Raw genomic sequence first — 15,622 nt, forward strand, 5'->3', positions numbered from 1 at the left:
AGGGGGAAAAAGGGCATAAAGAGTAGGATACAGGAGGATAGGAGCACTGTAACCTCAGTGGGGGAGTGTGAAGCGAAGTAGTCACACCTAACGGTCTCAAAGTGCGGTGTTGCTCAGAGTGACATGGTGCTGAGATGAAATGCTGCTACAGTCGGGTATGAAACCTAGAGCCATTGCAGTAAAGTGATGTGCTCTGGTGTTTGTAGGATACCTGTGGAAGTAGTGTTAGTAGGCGTTTATACCATACAGGGAGTGGGAAGTAAATTACTGAGCTCTACCGTGCGTTTATACTACACCGGAAGTGGGAAGCGAAGTACTACGCCTACCGGTGAGAAGATTCGGGGATCAAACCGAGCTGATTGTTGTAAAGTGATGGGCTGTGGGCGCTGTAGTATACTGGCCGCTGTAGTATAACAGTAAGTAGTGTTAGTATGCGTTTATACTATACAGGGTGTGGGAAGTGAACTACTCACCCCTACTGGTCTGAAGACTCGGGGGTTAAACCGTGAGCTCATTGCTGTAAAGTTATGTGCTCTGTGTACTATTTCAATGTAAGTCATAGTACAATGTTAGTATGTAATGATACTATAATGTAAGTATGTAATGTTAGAATGTAGGGCTGTCATGAGAGGAATCTTGGGGAGTTTGTACACGGTGCTGGAGAAGACGGATGTCTTGGTGTCTGGTTCTGTTGGTGGCTGTTTAAGCTGTCTTCTTTTCCCGCAATAAATCTACTTATCGGATCCACTGCTGTCTTGCTGTTCACTACATAAATTTGGCGACGAGCGGGAGAAGGTGAAAAGAAGGCAGCACTCACCAAGATTTTGCGCTTGCTTGCGTTGTGCTGACGACCCGTTTTCTTGGTGAATCCGTTTCTACTTTTCCCAGGGTCGTGTGCTGAAGACCCGTTTTCTTGGTGAATCTGTTTCTAATCGTCCCAGGGTCGTCGGCTGATCGAACTATGTGATCCTACCTCTGGTAGGATTTATATTTTTTGATTTTGGGCTTCCTCTGCCTCTTCACTACACTCTGGTTGCTGTACCACACGTGTGCAAGTAGTGTTAGTATGCATTTATACTAATTCTGTAGTTATGCATTAAAAAAAGCATCATGGTCCCATAGAGCACCACCTCCCAGGCACAGGTCATACGATGTCCCGGGGTGTGCAAGTGCGGGACATTTATGTTTGCTATTACAGGGCGGAAGCATTGCCAATCCTATTATTGTATTGCGGGGTCTCTGCAGCACTGGGGATCTTAATCTCACATGTAAATTAGGCGCGGGAGTGCACAGAGACGTTTCACAGACTAGGGGATCGACACCTCCCCGGGTATTGTTTACGAATTGTTCGGGGGGCTTCGAGGCCAACTCAAGACCCGGGATCGGCAACCTCCGGGGCTTTATTTAAATATGCAGGGCGGGCCTCGCCAGTCCTTAAAGCCTCGGTGGCCCTAGGCTGTGCCTTATTGGTTTTGAAATCACACGGGCAGTACTCATGGTGTTATAAAGTCATACACTCATAGAACTCTTGCCGTTGTACAATTACCCAGGCTTCATTTATGTAATAGTCTGTTGGTTTCTATTTGGTAGGTGCCCCGGAAAATTAAACAAAATTTCCCTTATAACCTACTATCAACCGCTGAGTTTCACAATAAACTACAGACAAGTTTTGTCAGAAAAAGAAGACCCATACGCTCAGTTATTTATTGGTAAAAAAATATATAACTTTTATTAACACAACACAAATAAATGGAAATGTAACTTTATTCGAACAACAGTAAAACATGAAAGAAGTGGGTGGGACTCCTCCGGAAGCAGCGTACAAAACCTGCAAGACAAAAAAGAAACATAAGTATGTGTGCCATGTCTAAGAGAAAAAGAAAGGTAGTGAGAATGAACGGAGGAAAGTGAGAATGGGACAGAGAGCGAGTGGGTGGAAGGGGAGGGAGAGTGAAAAGAACAGAGGGAGGAGGAGACAGAGCTGTTCACCTCCCGTCACCCGTGTGTCTGGGATGCTGGGGTCCGCGAGAAAGAGTGCGGTCCAGCAAGTCCTTACAATGAAACAGAGATATGAATGAGGCCAGAGATTATATTATTATCTATGGCAACATCGCTTGCCTGCACCTGTGCACCCAGGCTGCTGCACCCCAGCCCCTTCCTCCGCACTGTGCTCAATTGCAACTCCTGCACGCCGAGGCTTGACTGCTCGCCTGCCACAACCGGTGTGTCCAAGGACTTGCCGGTGCGAGCTCCAACTCTGGGGTGCCGCTATCAGGGTGGCCCAGCAGGTCTCCGGTCGGGGGCGGTGTCTTGATACCACGGTGGAAGGCGTCAGAATGCCCAGGGCATCATCACGGGGTGAGCTCCCGCTCCGCCCATTTTGGCTCCACTAACCCAGTGTCTGAAAAGGGAGAAAAAATATAATGTTGGAAACGTCTTGAGGTAAATGAAGGTTTCTTTCAACGTTAATAGAAAACACCAGTTGAGTGCATCCTTCCTTCTTGAAGCACGATCTTCGAACTGTTAGGGGTAATCGTGGTTCAAAGAGGAGTTGGAGTGCACAAGAATACACAAGGTTAAATAATAATATGTTATGCCAACGTTCACATACAAAGCAACAGAACACATGGTAGAAGCATAATGTGCGCGTGTAATGCAGTGGCGTAAGCCTGTGTGCATGTACACTTAGTAATCAGCTCACTACAGTGCCCCAAAAGCCAACGCCAAGTGCCTGTAGGGCAGCGCTGCCTGCTGGCTCAGGTCAACAGTACGGTCCAGCAGGTCCTTAAAATGAGACAGAGATGTGACTGAATGAAGTCAGAGATCACATTGGTATGCAGGGTAACATCGGTTGTTCGCACCTTTGCACACAGGCTGATGCACCCCACCCCTCCCGCAGCACTGCACTCAACACGTGTCTATAGGGCAGCACTGCCCGCTGGCTCAGGCCTACAGTACGGTCCAGCAGGTCCTTAAAATGAGACAGGAATGTGACTGAATGAGGTCAGAGAACACATTATAAAGCAGGGCAATATCGCTTGTTTGTACCTGCGCACCCAGGCTGATGCACCCCACCCATCCCGCAGCATCACGCTCAATTGCAGCCCATGTGCACCCAGGCCCGACTGCTCACCGGCTGTCACTGTTGTGTGTCCAAACACAACGGGCAGCAGTGTTCACAATTCAGGTGCAGTGTTGATTGCGACGATGGTGTACGCCTTATGGATCCTTTTTTTTATTGCGTATTGTGATATGCGAGGTGGATGCAGCCATATCACCTTAGGCAGTGTAGAAGAACTGGGACATGTGGCATCGTCGTTATCCTATTTATACGTACGCAAAGTGGGCTGGGCTTGCGTACGCCAGGCGAGCGTAGGGGTGTAAATAATAGTTCCGGGGACCTGGGCGTTGTTCAGTTCCTGCCTGGCCAGGAAGTGTACTTATGTGTGTTTCTGTTGCAGTTTTGACGTCGCAGAATGCGCAATTTACATTAATGTAGCATGTACCAGGAGGGCGTCAACTGTCGCTAATGAGATGCTGTTCGAAAACATTGAATGGCCAACATCACAGGTCGTTGTGAAGGTTGTGGATATGCGCAGACACTCATGTCAATGGTGTGCGGTATTATTGAAAGTGTTGCTATCGCGAAGCGCACACATGTGAATGTGCTCGGATGGAGGGAGGATCAGCAGTGAGGCTACGTCATAAATAGTGATAACCTTCATTACAGTCAAGTAATGCATTCCAAACGTGAATCTGAAAGTCTCACATATGACACACTACTATACTGGTAAAGCCTGACAACAGAGAATACAGCAATACAAATGTACACATTACTGTTTGTCACATGTGATCTAGGATGTGCACTCTGCCCGTGGCTGATGGTACCCCTTCGGGCCAGCAATACCCAGGCTGAAAGGCAGCACAATAATGTGACACACACACACACACACACCAGGGGCATCGTGTAACACACATTTGATTTTTGATGTAACGTTTGAGATGCATGGCCATCACACGTGGAAGGCTAATGTACAGACCATGAATATTGATCAAGATGATCGTTGCATGTTGTGTGTAGTAGAAGATATGTGTACACAGCAAAAAAACTTTTCAAAAAAGCTCTTCAAGCAGAAGGGGTGTGTCTCATCAAACGCTGTAGAGAGAATGACTAAAATGGGTGGGGTCCTCCAACTGTTACAATGGGAAATGTTATGAACTAATCAAATGCTTTTTTTCAGGTCACATGGCAATCGTGCATTGAGTTTATTACAGTTAGAAATATATAAATGTTTAAAATATTTTAGATTATCGCTTGCTCTCATATACAGTTTAAAGTTATTTAGATATAGTTTTGAGACATAACAAAAAAACGAGGGAATGGCGTACCCAGCGCGACACCATACATCTATGATGTAACACAGGGCCTGGCAGCGTGCACTCATCGCATACGCAGCGGGCGCGACCCCATACGTACATGACGTAACGAATGGCTTGCTACTGCGTACCCATCGGATACCTATGAAGCAGCTGGCACAAACTCATAGGTATATGATGTTACGCGGGACGCGGTGCCACGAATCCGTCGGATATACGAAATGCGCATCCTTTACAAGTTTAGCAATATGGCGGATAGGATTCGCGTGGTGATGGAGCTTGGTACACTACCGGTATGAGAGTGCAGTTTTCTATAAAAAAAAAAGATATACATATTTTTGGGGGAAGATATAAAACAATACTCAATTTTTAAAGTTAAAAAAGAGAAGTATAATAGAGTTCCAAAATATTACAAAAAAAAAAATATATATATATAGGTTTTTTCACATTAAAATATGAAATTAACATTTAAAAAACCTTCGAAATTCACTGAAAAAAGCATAGGTTTTACAGACGTTATAGTTAGGAATTAGCATTTAAAAAACCTTTGAAATTCACTAAAAAAAACATAGGTTTCAGGGACGTTATAGTTAGTTGGACATTTGACTCTTATAAAACCAGAGAAATTCGCCTGTTATAGTTGAGCTAACTATAACTCGCGCGCCCGCAATGCACTGCTGATGATGTCACATATTACATCACTCATGACATGGTCAGTGACATCACTGATGACATCACTGATGACATCTCAGATGACATCAATGATGACATCACTGATGAGATCATCCACGTGATAATCTGATGCACATACTGATGCCCTAATATAAACTTTGATACACCCATTCTAAAATGCAGACTACAATTTTTGAAACTATACACACAACAATGCCATATACTACATACCACTCACTGTTTCCTAGGTCTACACACACATACAGTCACTTATACATGTAGTTACTCATCAATACAGTAGTATAATATGCACTCGTACATCTATACATGCAGTCACACTCTGCCGCTCATCCATGGAGTTACTCACACACCTAGTCAGTAATGCAAAGAATCAATCACATATCCATTTACTCATGTATACAGTTATACACACCAAGTCCATTATTTATAGACACACCATATCACTTATTTATAGAGATACTAACACTTATATACTGTCTTATACAATTACTGATACAAGCAGACACTCATTTATACACAAATTCTTCAAATAACTTACTCTCATGTATAGGCATTTATATACTCCAACACTCACATATAGTGCCTTAAAACATATGTAGTTACTCACGCATATACCACTGAGACATTCATTCATCACTCACCAACACACCCATACACACAGTAACTCATCCATACAGCCCTTCCCAGATGCGCTTTTGAATCCATACAACCAGTAAATCACCCACTCAGACATCTATGCACAGAGTCATACACCCCCCCAGCCCACCCATACAGACACTCAGGGACGCATACAGATACTCAGACAACAAATAAATAACCCATATAGATACTCATGTAGCTATTCAGCAACCCATGCAGTTGCTTACACACCAACTGAGAGACTAATACAGACTTTCACACAGTGTAGTCACTAACCCATGCATTCAGTAAGACATGTTCAATCACTCACTTATACAGTCAGTCACGCACCTACTAAATAATCCCTTCAGGCACTTGTAAATGCTTCCATTCTTAAATACACCTTGGCATAGATATATATGAAAAATATTTAAACTTTACAGAAACACACATTGACTGGATGATGTCATCAGTGATGTCATCAGAGATGTCATCAGAGATGTCACTGACCATGTCATGAGTGATGTAATATGTGACATAATCAGCAGTGCATTGCGGGCGCGCGAGTTATAGTTAGCTCAACTAACAATAACAGGCGAATTTCTCTCGTTATATACGAGTCAAATGTCCAACTAACTATAACGTCCCTGAAACCTATGTTATTTTTTGTAAATTTCGAAGGTTTTTTAAATGCTAATTCCTAACTATAACGTCTGTAAAACCTATGTTTTTTCCAGTGTGGGACTGCCACAAACATGCTCATTAGAGCGGGCCTATCAGGAGACAGCACATTTAAATAAAAGCGGTGGTGTAAAACGCTGTGCATCATACGGAACCAAGCCTATGATTAAGATTTATTTCGAAACGCGTCAGGCTGCATCCCGTGTTTGGCAGAGTCTATTGGGGATTTGCTGCTACCAGAGTGCATCTTCTCCAGTGGGCAACTTTGAAGCTGAAATTTATATGCGGCAGACCTGCTGTAGAAGATGCACCACCGCGAAGATTCAAAGCGGGTCGGTGAGCTGGAAATCATGTCCGTTTCCTAACGAGGGGAGCAGCGCTGTGATTAAAGACTGTGCCCGTCACGGGGCCCATTGGAGGGTATGAATTAGGGACCCAAGGTGACACAGCACCCATTTGGGGGAAATCCGCCACACTACGAATCCCACAATCCTGTGGGGGACTGCCACAAACATGCTCATTAGAGCGGGCCTATCAGGAGACAGCACATTTAAATAAAAGCGGTGGTGTAAAACGCTGTGCATCATAGGGAACCAAGCCTATGATTAAGATTTATTTCGAAACGCGTCAGGCTGCATCCCGTGTTTGGCAGAGTCTATTGGGGATTTGCTGCTACCAGAGTGCATCTTCGCCAGTGGGCAACTTTGAAGCTGAAATTTATATGCGGCAGGCCCTGCCGTAGAAGATGCACAACCGCGAAGATTCAAAGCGGGTCGGTGAGCTGGAAATCATGTCCGGTTCCTAACGAGGGGAGCAGCGCTGTGATTAAAGACTGTGCCCGTCACGGGGCCCATTGGAGGGTATGAATCAGGGACCCAAGGTGACACAGCACCCATTTGGGGGAAATCCGCCACACTACGAATCCCACAATCCTGTGGGGGACTGCCACAAACATGCTCATTAGAGCGGGCCTATCAGGAGACAGCACATTTAAATAAAAGCGGTGGTGTAAAACGCTGTGCATCATACGGAACCAAGCCTATGATTAAGATTTATTATATATATATATATATATATTACAGATATACATGCAAACATACATACAGGGGCACTCAGTCATCCCTCTTCATCCACTGGTCTACTGTAGTGCATGACAAAGTTTGCTTTACCCCACCAAAGCCCACAGCCCAACTCAGCAACTGGCTTACCTGACAGTGAACAACGCCATTCCACTTTTGACTATGCACATCTGTACAGAAAGTGCCATGGACTACTGCAATGTGCATTTTGCCATAAGAAATGCACATTTTGGCTTTTAGACATTCATAGACTAAATAAGCACATTAAAGCCAAAAGGCCAACAACTAGAGCCACACCTAATAGCATTACCATTGCTGATCTATTCAGGTAATCCCCTCATCAGCCTGAACTACAAACAGTGTATTCTGTTAGAAGAGCAAATAATGAGTTTTTTTCTCAGTATCAGAGCCGTCAGACTCAAATAGGAAAAACTCCTTAAGGAGACACAGTGAACCACATCTTTTGCCATAAGACTGACAGGTTGGAGTGATGTCCCGATAATCTGGTTTGAAACAACGCTGCAATGTCTGTTTAACAGCAAGAAATCTTATTTATTATCCATGGGTTAAAATTATACACATTTGAGTACTCTATCTCAAAGAAACTTGGCTTCGTCGGGATGTACTGTTTGCTGCCTCAGTGCATGCATGGCCAAGCAACTGATATATCAATTCACTTGCTTTTCCTTAGAGCCAGAAGTATTCACAAGCCATTTAGGTGCAGGCACAACCACAGGACCAGCAGGGGTAAGATTCCAGGTTAAGGAGTATTTGGATGGGCTTTTACATTTTTGTTCTTAGATTTTATATATTGCACATTTTGGAAAAAACACACCCATTTAATTTAGGCTGGAATCTTAAACGTTTATGTGACAAGCCCTAGGCAAAACTTTAGAGGAGACATTGGTTATAGATCATACCAAACTCAGAATACAAGGCAAGACCCATAAAGGACTCATACAAAAGTTACAAAGAATCTATCACTTAATCTCCCCGTGCCCAACAAAAATGAATGTGCCCGTCTGTAACCCAACTGGTGCTCATGTAAAGCGCTCTGATACCGGATATCTTCGGGTCTAGTTTGCGCTATATAAAAATTCTAAAAATACAAAAACAAAATCATAGATTGACAAAGATAGGCCGTTTTGGGTTGTGGCCTATGTCTTTTCAGTGCTCTACATGGAGTCCTTTTGTGTCTTGGTCTGTCTTGAGTCTCCAAAATGTCAAGAGGACAGATAACAATAGGTGCAGCATTTTTGCAGCTAAAAATGGAGTCTCAATTGGCAAGCATCTTAACAATATCATTTTAATGTTGAAGACTGCCTCAACTACAAGAGCTTCAGGAACTATCACCTCAATGTTTAAGATAATCCTCTTAATGGAAAACACCAGCTTAGCATTTAGGGACTGCTTCAACAGCAAAGGTGGTTCAGTCAACAACTAAGGTTGCACTGATGTAAAAGGCTTCTAGCAACTGGGACACAGTTGATGCTGATGGGTAGCAGAAGGTAGTGTCTAAACTTTGCAAGCTATTTAAAGGAATTTCAACACCAGAGTAGAGTTTTTGTAAAGTTTTTACAGTTTTTATTTGCAAATAACAGCTGCAAAGAAAGAGCAGTCTACCCGTTCTCCTTTGGATTTGTGAGTTTGATGGCGAGCTGGGCAGCCCTCTCTACAATGGTCTTGCGGTTTTTGGATGATACATTGTGGGCGATTTCAGCACAGAAGGACTTGTTACTCATCATTTGCTCCTCCAGCTCCTTCACGTTGTGTACCAGAAACTTTCGGAATCCTGAGGGTAACATGTGCTTGGTCGTTTTATACCTACCATAACCAATGTTGGGCATCAGGATCTGGCTCTTAAACCTCCTGCGCACTCTGTTATCAATACCTCGTGGTTTGCGCCAGTTACGCTTAATCTTGACATAACAAATGAACTTCTTGGTTCTTTTCTTAAGAATCTTTGGTTTGACAAGAGGTCTTAGGGCAGCCATGATTGCGGCTCAAAAACGTCCGCCTGCTCCGCAGAGAGGCCAAAGGAAGAGCCTTTATCCTACAGAATTAGCCTACATTTTAAAACGTTTAAAAAAACTAGGAGGGGGCGGAGCCAAGATGGCGGTGTGAGCAGTCGCCCTGCTCCGGAGCTCCCGCCAGGGTCAGAGCAAGCACCGGCCATTAAATAGCCCTACCAGTGCCGGATCAGCACTCCTGACGACCGAGGTCACCGGGGGCTCGACAGGAATGGCTCACCGGGATCTGGGGCTGCCTGGTTCACGACCCGGAGGAGGCGGCGCTCGCGGCCGACGCGGCGCCGGAGGAGGCACGGCCGACGCGAGGCCCAGAGACCGGGGGTGCTGACGGCGGTGGCCCGGACCTTGGGTCGTACGGCAAGCGGGGGGGCCCCAGCCGGTTCAGAGCAGAACCCCCGAGCAGTGGAGGAGCGACGTGGTGCCCGGACGGAGCGGGGCCAGCTTGTGGGAAGGCTCGCCGCCGGACCAGAGTGGTGGTGAGGCGGGGCGCCGCCGGCAGCGGAGGGTGCAGCCTAGCTGGAGCGCTGGAGTCCTGACGGGAGAAGCAGAGGCCGAGTGGCGATTGGCCCGACTGTGGCGGACGGTGGTGGTGCCCGGGAGGCTCCGGCGGAGACGCGGCCGAGGACAGCCTAAGAGCCGGTGGGGAGGGCGCCATAGCCCACTGAAGGTAAGCGGGAGATCCATTGCGCGCCTCCCCCCGCATGGTGGTGTGATCGACTCAGAGGGTTGTCGGCGTTCGGCGCGCGGCCCCGGGGGCTGGTGGCCTGCGCTCGGCGCGCACGCCGGGCTCTGTCCTGGAGGCTCCGGGGAGCAGGCGGCAGCAGGTGACCTCGGAGGGGGTGTCGCCCCTCGGCGGCGTGGGCCTGGTGTGCCATGGGGAAGAGCTGGGCCGGAGGAGCGCCCCATCCCTCGCCCTAAACAGTGCGTAGGCCTGGTGTCGCGGCCGGGGGAAGCACGGAGTTCGCACCCTGGTGGCTCGAGACATGGAGGGTTGGGCAGCGTAGTGCGGGAGTCCTCGCCTTCTGCGGCAGGCCCGGGCTGGCGGTGAGGCGGGTACCTGGCTGAGGCCTTCCCGACGGCCAAATACAGGCGGACGCGACCTGTGGCGGAGGACGTGTAGCCGGCTGCCGTCCGGGTGCTGGGGCCAGGACTGGTGAACACGCTCATACCGGCCGAGATCAAGAGGCCCACCGGCGACGCGGCGCTTTTGCAGGTACCGGAGACGGTAGCGCTGCCAGGGCCGAACAGCGACAGTGAGCTGAGCGGGGACGGGGCCTGGTGCACTCGAGGGAAGATCTGAGGACGAGACCCCTGGGAGCTCCGCACGGGGCTCCGCGAGGCGACTATGACCACTGTCCGAAAGAGGCAGGATAAAACGCTCAAGGAGCTCTTTTCCAAGTCCCCGACGAGCCAGATGGCGGCGGCGACCGAACCTGGAGGGCCGCGAAAAGGCAAGCCGGACGACGGGGGCTCTGAACCCATTACCAAGGCCTTTCTGGAGTCCATGTTCGCGGCGCTCAGGGACGATATTCAAACCCTCAAGCAAGAGTTCGCGTCGGAACTTAAAGAGGTGCGTGGCGAAGTGGACAGCATCGGCGAAAGGGTGGCGGGCCTGGAAAGCAAGAGTGACGGCAGGGACGAGGAAATAACAAACCTGCAACAAGAGATCATCAGGTTGCACGACCAACAGGTGGATCTGCAGGTACACCTTGACGATTTGGAAAACCGCTCCCGCCGCCATAACATTAGAATTCGAGGGGTGAGGGTGGACGCGGACTCTAAGGACCTCTTCACTTACGTGAGGGAACTATTCAATCATATTCTGGAGCGACCGTCGGATGCAGACCTGGAGATCGACCGGGCGCACAGAGTGGGTCCTCCCAGGGCCCCATCGGCCTCTCCGCCGGACATACTGGTGTGCGTGAAAGACTATCGCACTAAGGAGTTGATATTGCAAAAAGCGCGCCGCCTCCATCCCTTGCAGTTTCGTGTTCACAAACCAGTGCTATACCAGGATTTGTCCGCTCTCACGCTGCAGAAGCGACGCCTGTTCAAACCTATCACGACACATCTTCAACAGAATAACATTCCATACAGCTGGGGTCATCCCTTCCGTCTGGTGTTTCGGAAAGATGATAAACTGTACCAGTTGCGCTCTCTGTCGGAGGCCAGCCGGTCGCTGGGGGTGACCCTTCCAGAAGAGGGGAATGATGACACAACGCTCGGGCCGGGTGCTGCGACTGATGCACCACGCTGGCGGCAGCAGGGATGCCGGCGCCGTCCTAAGAAGCCACCGGCTGCGGAGATCTCGAAGGGCCGGTTGTCGGCGTTGGAAGCGGTGTCTACGGAACTCTCAGGCTCTAATAATGGCTGACCCGGACACGTGTGGTATCTGAATGAGGACATTCTTCGTTTCTGGCTTCCTGGCGGGAGGGGGGGGCTTCGTTCCACGATCAGCGGATATACCTCAATGACTCTTTACCAGTCACGGATGAGTGACGGACTCAATGTTCTCTCTTTGTATGGTATTGTGTTTCTTATGTTGGGGTTAGTTGGGGGGGGGGTGGGGGAGGGATGGGAGGCTCCGTGTCGGCTTCTCTCCTAGGGTCGAGATGATCGTTTGGACGATTGGGTTCCTCACTGGCTCCCCACTCAGGAACTCCGGGGCGATGCTGCTGAGGGTTCTTCGCTTGCTGCGCATCCATTGTGCCACACACTATGCCGCCCACTAACCTTAAGGTGCTGACCCTGAATGTTCGGGGTCTGAATAACCCGGTTAAGCGTAAGGCTGTCCTATCATACCTGGAAAACTCACTTGCGGACATTTGCTTGCTGCAAGAAACGCACTTACTGGTGCGCGACTGCTATCGCCTCTGCTCGAGGCGATTCCCAACTCAGCTCTTTTCTTCTGGGACCACTAAAACTGCAGGGGTGGCGATCTTGGTGGCGCAGCGGTTTCGAGGGGAGGTCCTTCATAAGATTGCCGAGATCAAAGGGCGCCTCTTGACTTATCGCTTTGCAATCGGGGGGATGCAGTTTACTATAGGCTCCGTCTATGCCCCGAACGAGGGATCAGAACGCTTCCTGCATACTGCACTCACGGAGGCCACGACTACGCCTTACCGCCATATTATATTAGGGGGGACCTTAATTTGGTGTTTGATAATATACTAGATAGATCCAGTCAGCGGTCTCACCAGACGGGGGCCATCCCTCCGGAGGGGATTGCGCGTCTGCAGGACATGGGATGATGCGACCTCTGGCGCACCTTTCACCCCCGAGACAGGGAATGCTCCTTTTATTCTAATGCACATAAGACCTATGCTAGATTGGACCACATTTTGGCGTCGTCGTCTGCACGGGCGCTCGCAGCGACGGCAGCGATAGAGGTGGCGTCACTATCAGACCACGCCCCTGTGATAGCTACCTTCACCCTTCCACCCGCCGGGCCTTTATTCAGGGTGTGGCGTCTTAGAGACACTCTCCTGCATAGAGATGAGGTGGTGCGGCGCATACACCAGGCCATACGAGACTACTGCTCACATAATGACAACACAGACACAACACTTGCCACACAATGGGCGGCGTTGAAAGCGGTCCTTCGGGGGGAGTTTATATCGATCTCGGTAGCGGACAATAGGGCACACGGACGCAAACGGGAGGAGCTTACTCAGCAAGTGCGGGAACTAGAGAGAATGCACCAGAGGACGGGGGCCCCGAGACTGTGGCGACAACTCAAGGCGGCTCATCAACAGCTGGCAGCGCTTGATCAGGACAGGGCAGAGTTTGCAGCGTTAAGGCTGCGCCATGCCTACTATGCGGGCTGAGACAGGTGCGGGCGTCTGCTGGCTCACAAGCTCAGGGAAGCTCGTCAGCGGCAAGGAGTCAGGCTATCAGCTCGGGAGGACGGCACGGAAGCGACAACAGACGGGGAGATCGCGGAGACTTTCCGGGCCTTCTATGAGTCCCTGTACGCGGCAGATCTGCTAGCCTATTCAGACGGCACGGCTTTCCTCGATTCCGTCACACTGCCGGCGTTGTCTCGTGAGCAGGCCGATCATCTAGATAGTAACATCAGGGTGGAGGAGGTGGTGTCCGCTATTTCGCGGCTCAAACTGGGGAAAGCCCCGGGACCGGACGGATTCTCCGCGCTCTTTTACAAGAAATGTTGCTCTCTGCTTGCCCTGTTTAACTCCTTTGCGACTCAGGGCGCTATCCTAGGAGACCTTCTGGAAGCGTCTATAACAGTAATTCCCAAACCCGGCAAAGACCACTCCCAATGCGGATCGTACCGCCCGATCTCACTGCTCAATATTGATCTTAAACTGTATACCGGGATTTTGGCGGCCCGCCTCGGGCCCCTCATGCCGGGTCTCACGGACCCAGACCAAGCGGGCTTTATCCCGGGGCGACAGACGACAGACAACACGAAGCGGCTTCTGCATCTTATAGAGAAGGCCACCCGGTCCCGGGAGAGTTCATGATGCTGGCCATTGATGCCGAAAAGGCATTCGACCGCGTACACTGGCCATTCCTTGAACAAGTCTTAGAGAGGGCAGGACTGGGTACCCGATTCCGCACGCATGTCTTTAACTGTTACCGCTTCCCCACTGCCACCGTTCGGGTGAATGGGTGCACCTCCACTAGATTTCACATTGAGAGGGGTACGAGGCAGGGTTGTCCGCTGTCTCCCCTCCTTTTCGCCCTCTATATGGAGCCGTTAGCTCAGCGGATGCGCCAAAACCCGAGGATTACGGTTATTAGGTTTGGGGGCTACGTACACACTATTAGTCTCTACGCCGACGATGTCCTCATATCACTCTCCGACCCGAGGACGGCTCTCCCGGCGTGCTGGGCGGACCTGCAGGTCTTTGCCCGTGCGGCCGGGTTTCGAGTAAACGCGGGGAAATCCTTGGCCCTGGACCTATCATTGTCGCGGGCCACCCGTGATCAATTGCAAACTCAGCTTCCCGTGCGTTGGGCGGAGGACTCGATACCATACCTGGGGATTCAGCTAGCCCCGTCGCTACCCAGGGTGGTTCATATGAACTATACGCGGCTACGAGATAAGATCTGCCGGGAGCTCGACAGATGGCGGCACTATCCATTGTCGTGGCTGAGCTGAATTGCAGCGGTGAAAATGACCATCCTCCCGCAGATTCTGTATCTCTTCCGCACTATACCGCTCCACCCTCCGGAGAGGTGGATCCGATTGATGCAGTCGGACCTATCCCGATTTATTTGGTACCGGAGGAAGCCGCGAATGAGACGTGCACTGGTGACGCTGGCTCCGGAGGCGGGGGGGCTCGGGGTCCCTGATCTGAGACTCTATTTCCAGGCGGCCCAATTGCGGTACCTGGTGGAATGGAGCAAGTGAGAGTCGGAGAAACACTGGTTGTTTCAGGATCGGTGGCTGCACGTCCTCTACAAGAAGTGCCGTTCCTACGCAAGGGGCATCGACCCCGTAACTTGTATGCCTCCCACATCACGCGGGTGCCCCTTGAGGTTTGGGACGCCACTAACCTCGCGCACGAGTTTACCACATTCCCTTCCATGCTTACCCCGCTGACGGGCAACCCTGACTTCACCCCGGGTCTGGAAGAAGCTACCTATGCCACCTGGAGGGAGGCGGGCTGTCGCTCCCTGTGTCATGTGTATGGGGAGGGCGGGGTGCTCCCGTTTGTTCAGATGCAGAGTGTCTACGGGCTGCCGGAGAGGGAAAGGCTGCGATATATGCAGGTGCGACACTGGGCACTGCAGATACAGGTGCTTGCCGGGGCAGACAGGCATTTCTCTCCTTACGAGCGGTGGCTTATTACACGCACCTCAGATAAACACCTCGTCTCAGACCTCTACAAGCAACCACAGATCAAACATATGCATACCGACAACTCTAGCAGGCACAGATGGGAGCGGGAACTGGGGAGAACACCGAGTCATAAGGAGTGGGAGGGCCTATACTACAGGGCACGGCATTCAGCTTACCATATGGGGCTCACTGAAACCCTTACGAAGCTAGTAACGTACTGGTATTACACCCCAGAACGCATACACGAGATGGACCGCTCTAGGGAGGCGACGTGCTGGAGGGGTTGCGGACAAGTGGGAACCCTAACGCACGTGTTGTGGGACTGCCCTCTCCTC

General features: G+C 50.1%; 1 protein-coding gene and 1 pseudogene across 2 annotated transcripts in view; both read right to left on the reverse strand.

The window, feature by feature from the left end:
* The window catches only part of WDR45B (WD repeat domain 45B), a 524,626-nt gene that overhangs the window by 49,792 nt on the left and 459,212 nt on the right, over positions 1-15,622 (reverse strand). The gene's annotated exons all lie outside the window — the stretch shown is intronic.
* LOC146809926 (large ribosomal subunit protein eL32 pseudogene) lies at positions 9,068-9,475 on the reverse strand (annotated as a pseudogene).

The sequence above is a fragment of the Triturus cristatus genome, chromosome 7, assembly GCF_964204655.1.
Source record: "Triturus cristatus chromosome 7, aTriCri1.1, whole genome shotgun sequence".
NCBI classification, from domain to species: domain Eukaryota; kingdom Metazoa; phylum Chordata; class Amphibia; order Caudata; family Salamandridae; genus Triturus; species Triturus cristatus.